Raw genomic sequence first — 6,378 nt, forward strand, 5'->3', positions numbered from 1 at the left:
ACTTCTTTTGCCTATATAACCCTACGTACCCTAAAACCATTAGATATCAAGATAGATCGGGAGTTCCGCCGCCGCAAGCCTCTATAGCCACCAAAAACCTCTCGGGAGTCCGTTCCGGCACCCTGCCGGAGGGGGAACCCATCACCGGTGGCCATCTTCATCATCCCGGCGCTCTCCATGATGAGGAGGGAGTAGTTCACCCTCGGGGCTGAGGGTATGTACCAGTAGCTATGTGTTTGATCTCTCTCTCTCTCTCTCTCTCTCGTGTTCTCTCTATGGCACGATCTTGATGTATCGCGAGCTTTTCTATTATAGTTGGATCTTATGATGTTTCTCCCCCTCTACTCTCTTGTGATGAATTGAGTTTCCCTCTTGAAGTTATCTTATCGGATTGAGTCTTTATTTGAGAACACTTGATGTATGTCTTGTCGTGTTTATCTATGGTGACAATGGGATATCACGTGCCTCTTGATGTATGTTTTGGTGACCAACTTGCGGGTTCCGCCCATGAACCTATGCATAGGGGTTGGCACACGTTTTCTTGACTCTCCGGTAGAAACTTTGGGGCACTCTTTGAAGTACTTTTATGTTGGTTGGATGAATCTGAGATTGTGTGATGCATATCGTATAATCATGCCCACGGATACTTGAGGTGACAATGGAGTATCTAGGTGACATTAGGGTTTGGGTTGATTTGTGTCTTAAGGTGTTATTCTAGTACGAACTCTTGAATAGATCGATCCGAAAGAATAACTTTGAGGTGGTTTCGTACCCTACCATAATCTCTGCGTTTTTTCTCTGCTATTAGTGGCTTTGGAGTGACTCTTTGTTGCATGTTGAGGGCTTGTTATATGATCTATCTATGTTATTATTGTTGAGAGAACTTGCACTAGTGAAAGTATGAACCCTAGGCCTTGCTTCCTATCATTGCAATACCGTTTATGCTCACTTTTATCATTAGTTACCTTGCTGTTTTTATTATTTCAGATTACAAAAACCTATATCTACTATCCATATTGCACTTTTATTACCATCTCTTCGCCGAACTAGTGCACCTATACAATTTACCATTGTATTGGGTGTGTTGGGGACACAAGAGACTCTTTGCTATTTGGTTGCAGGGTTGTTTGAGAGAGACCATCTTCATCCTACGCCTCCCATGGATTGATAAACCTTAGGTCATCCACTTGAGGGAAATTTGCTACTGTCCTACAAACATGTGCTCTTGCAGGCCCAACCACATCTACAAGAAGAAGGTTGTGTAGTAGAAATCATTAATCTCTTTGAGAGTAGGTGGTGTGGGTGGGGTATATATATAGTCGTCACCAAAAATCTAGCCATTACAAGCATTTATTCACAACTTGCTAGGCCCGGGTGAAACCACTTGGTGAGACCGAGCAGTGCAAAAGATTTGAACTTCAGACGTTTGTGAGACCGGATGAATCCACTTGGTGGGACCGATTGATGATGGCCTAAGCATTGTCCACGCTTCGATGACACCGATCGATTTGACTAGGAAATTCCGAAATGAAAGCGATAGGTTACAGAAAGGTTGGCAGTTCACTTCGGTGGGACTGAATGTCATCTCAGTGAGACTGAGTTTCTAGGGTTTAGGTAGTGGCTCTATCAAGAGTGTATCTCGGTGGGTTCATATTGGAATGGTTCGATTTTGGATAGATAGGATTATGAAGGTGTGGTTGAGGATTTTTGGAGCAATATCTCTAAGCACTTTGAGCAAATGACTCATGATCAAAATCTCATCCCCTTTTAATATTATTGGCTTTCCTATGGACTCAATGTGATCTTTGATCACTTTACCAAAAATATAGAGTCTTGAAGCTTTGTCAAATGCTACTTGTGAGATGCGTTGGGATTTCCCTGAAGAGGAGGGGATGATGCAGTATAGTAGAGATAAATATTTCCATTAGTTAATAACCAAGGTTATCAATCCCAGTAGGACAATCACACAACACCTCGTTAGGAGTACCTACACAGAAAATAACAAATACTTGCACCCAAGTTGTCAATCCCTTGACGATTACTTGCAAGATTAAATTTTGTAGCGATAGATAGATAGATAGATAGATAAAACACAAAATAAAATAAGTAAAGAAAAATTGCAGCAAGGCATTTTCGGATTTTAATATATGATAAAATTAGACCCGGGGGCATAGTTTTCACTAGAGGCTTCTCTCTTGAAAATAACATACGGCGGGTAAACAAATTACTATTGGGCAATTGATAGAAAAGCAAATAATCATGATGATATCAAAGGCAATGATCGTGTATATAGGCATCACGTCCGAGAAAAGTAGACCGACTCCTGCCTGCATCTACTACTATTACTCCACACATCGACCGCTATCCAGCATGCATCTAGAGTATTAAGTTCATAAAGAACGGAGTAACACCTTAAGCAAGATGACATGATGTAGACAAAGTAAACTCATGCATGAATAAACTCCATCTTTTTATCCTTAATGGCAACGATACAAATATGTGTCATGTCCCTTTCTATCACTGGGATTGAGCACCGCAAGATTGAACCCATCACAAGGCACCTCTCCCATTGCAAGAAAAATCAATCTAGTTGGCCAAACCAAATCAATACATTAGAGAGAATATACAAAGCTATAATAATCATGAATAAAAGAGTTTAGAGAAGACTCAAATAGTATTCATGGATAATCTGATCATAAACTCCTAATTCATCGGATCCCAACAAACACACCGCAAAACGTGATTGCATGGAATAGAACTCCAAGAATATCGAGGAGAACATTGTATTGAAGGTTAGAGAGAGAGAGAGCCATCTAGATACTAACCATGGACCAATAGGTCTGTGCTAAACTACTCACACATCATCGGAACGATAGCAAGGTTGATGTAGAGCCCCTCCGCGATTGATTCCCCCTCTGGCAGGGAAAAGGCCTCTAGACAGGACCTCACGAGAATAGGAACTTGCGGCGGTGGAAAAAGTATTTTGGGTGGCTCTCTGTTGGTTTCCTGATTTTAGATAATTTATAGAGGTAGAATTAGGTCAAACGGAGCAAAGGTGGGCCCACGAGGCACCAAGGCGCGCCTACCCCCCTAGGGGCGCCTTGGTGGCTCATGGCCACCTCCTTCGTCGTCTGGCCCTCTCCCAAAGCTTCTAGTGTCTATTTTATCCAGAAAAAAATCTCCAAAAAGTTTCGTGGCATTTGGACTTCTTTTGGTAGCGATATCCTGAAAAACCAAAAACAGAAGAAAAAAAAACAACTGGCACTAGGCACTAAGTTAATATGTTAGTCCCAAAAATGATATATAATTGCTTGTAATTCCATATAGAACATCCAAGGTTGATACTATAATAGCATGGAACAATTAAAATTATAGATACTTTGGAGACGTATCACCAAACCATTTCCTTTGTAGCTTGAGGGGTCCACATCTCCATCCATGTACTTGCCTAGGTTGAACCTTTCCTCAAATATACTTGAGAAAAACGATAGTCCAACAACATGTAGGTTGACATGAATTACCAAAACCACTAAGGGATCAAATGTGCTTTCACTCATGTGTCACAAAATACGTCGTCAATCTTGTCCCATCTCTTGTTGCTTTAAACGTTAACAGAAAACATGTGTCATTCATGAGGTACAGAAACACCACCATCACCCATCGGACCCCCCATGAGGAATTAACATGGATAGTTACCCACTATGACTATAATCAATGATGACAGAATTGAAGTACCATAGATGCCGATGTGCTAGGTGCGAGTTTTACGGTCCAAGCTAGTCAAATCGTAGTATCATTCTTTCTTAGTCCTCATTCTGTGTCCTGATGACCCACAAGTGTAGGGGATCTATCATAGTCCTTTCGATAAGTAAGAGTGTCGAACCCAACGAGGAGCATAAGGAAATGATAAGCGGTTTTCAGTAAGGTTTTCTCTGCAAGCACTAAAATTGTAGGTAATAGATAGTTTTGTGATAAGATAAACTGTAACGAGTAACAAGCAATGAAAGTAAATAAAGTGCAGCAAGGTGGATCAATCCTTTCTGTAGCAAAGGATAAGGCTAGACAATTTCTTATAATGAGAAAAGAGCTCCCGAGGACACATGGGAATTATCATCAAGCCAGTTTTCATCATGCTCATATGATTCGCGTTCGGTACTTTGATAATTGTATATGTGGGTGGACTAGTGCTTGGGTACTGCCCTTACTTGCACAAGCATCCCACTTATGATTAACCCCTATTGCAAGCATCCGCAACTACAAAATAAGTATTAAGGTAAACCTAACCACAACATTAAACATATGGATCCAAATCAGCCCCTAACGAAGCAACACAAAAACTAGGGTTCAAGCTTCTGTCACTCTAGCAACCCATCATCTACTTACTACTTCCCAATGCTTTCCTCTAGTCCCAAATAATGGTGAAGTGTCATGTAGTCGACGTTCACATAACACCACTAGAGGAAAGACACCATACATCTCATCAAAATATCGAACGAATACCAAATTCACATGACTACTAATAGCAAGACTTCACCCATGTCCTCAGGAACAAACGTAACTACTCACAAAGCATATTCATGTCCATAATCAAAGGAGTAATAATATGCATTAAAGATCTGAACATATGATCTTCCACCAAGTAAACCAATTAGCAACAACTACAAGGAGTAATCAACACTACTAGCAACCCACAGGTACCAATTTGTGGTTTGGGTACAAGATTGGATACAAGAGATGAACTAGGGTTTTGAGAGGAGATGGTGTTGGTGAAGATGTTGATGAAGATTGACCCCCTCCCGATGATAGGATCGTTGGTGATGATGATGGTGATGATTTCCCCCTCCCAGAGGGAAGTTTCCCCAGCAAAACAGCTCTGCCGGAGCTCTAGATTGGTTCTGCCAAGGTTCTGCCTCGTGAAGGCGGAGTTTCGTCTCGTAAGCTTGCCCATGATTTTTTCCAGGGTAAAAGCCTTCATATAGCAGAACATGGACACCGGAGGGCCACCAGGGGGCCCAGGAGACAGGGGTGCGCCCAGTAGGGGTGGGCGCGCCCCCCCACCCTCCTGGGCTGGGTGTGGGCCCCTGAGGTGTTTCTTCCGCTCAATAATTCTTATTAATTCCAAAATTAAGTTTCGTGGAGTTTCAGGATTTTTGGAACAGTGCAGAATAGGTTTCCAATGTTTGCTCCTTTTCCAGCCAGAATTCCAGCCGCCGGCATTCCCCCTCTTCATGATAAACCTTGTAAAATAATAGAGAATAGCCATAAGTATTGAGATATAATGTGTAATAACAACCCATAATGCAATAAATATTGATATAAAAGCATGATGCAAAATGGACGTATCAACTCCCCCAAGCTTAGACCTCGCTTGTCCTCAAGCGGAAGCTGAAATCGAAAAATATGTCCACATGTTTAGAGATAGAGGTGTCGATAAAAATAAAATACGGACATGAGGGCATCATGATCATTCTTATAAGAACAATATAAATAGATTTTATCATATGATTTCTTATGCTCAAGTAACGATCAATTCACAATGTCAAGTATGGTTCAGAAACTTCATTGGAAGCTAACAAACTATAATCTCAGTCATTGAAGCAATTGCAATTTATCATAACATCAGGAAGAGTCAAGAATAGAGCCTTTCAGCAAGTCCACATACTCAACTATCATGTAGTCTTCTACAATTGCTAACACTCACGCAATACTTGTGGTTATGGAGTTTCAGCCGGACACTGGGAAAGATAGGGGCTTATTGTGTTGCCTCCCAATGTATTCACCTTTAGGTGATGTCAACAATAATAGTCCATGCTAACTTATACCCAATTGGATATATATATATATATATATATATATATATATATATATATATATATATATATATATCATGATCTTTCAAACATGAGGAGCTTGCCAAAGGATAAAATGAAAAAGGGAAAGGTGAAGATCACCTTGACTCAAGCATAAAGTAAAAACATAAAGTAAAAGATAGGCCCTTCGCAGAGGAAAGCAGAGGTTGTCATGTGCGTTTAGGGTTGGATGCACAAAATCTTAATGCAAAAGAACGTCACTTTATATTGCCACTTGTATATGGACCTTTATTATGCAGTCCGTCGCTTTAATTGCTTCCATAACAAGATCGTATAAAGCTTATTTTCTCTGCACTAATAAGTCGTACATATTTAGATAGCAATTTTTATTGCCTGCAACATAACAACTTACTTGAAGGATCTTACTCAATCCAAAGGTAGGTATGGTGGACTCTCATGGCAAAACTGGGTTTCAGGATATTTGGAAGCACAAGTAGTATCTCTACTTGGTGCAAGGAATTTGGCTAGCATGAGGGGGAAAGGCAAGCTCAACATGTTTGGAAGGTCA

This window comes from Triticum dicoccoides, chromosome 3B (assembly GCF_002162155.2).
Source record: "Triticum dicoccoides isolate Atlit2015 ecotype Zavitan chromosome 3B, WEW_v2.0, whole genome shotgun sequence".
NCBI classification, from domain to species: Eukaryota; Viridiplantae; Streptophyta; class Magnoliopsida; order Poales; family Poaceae; genus Triticum; species Triticum dicoccoides.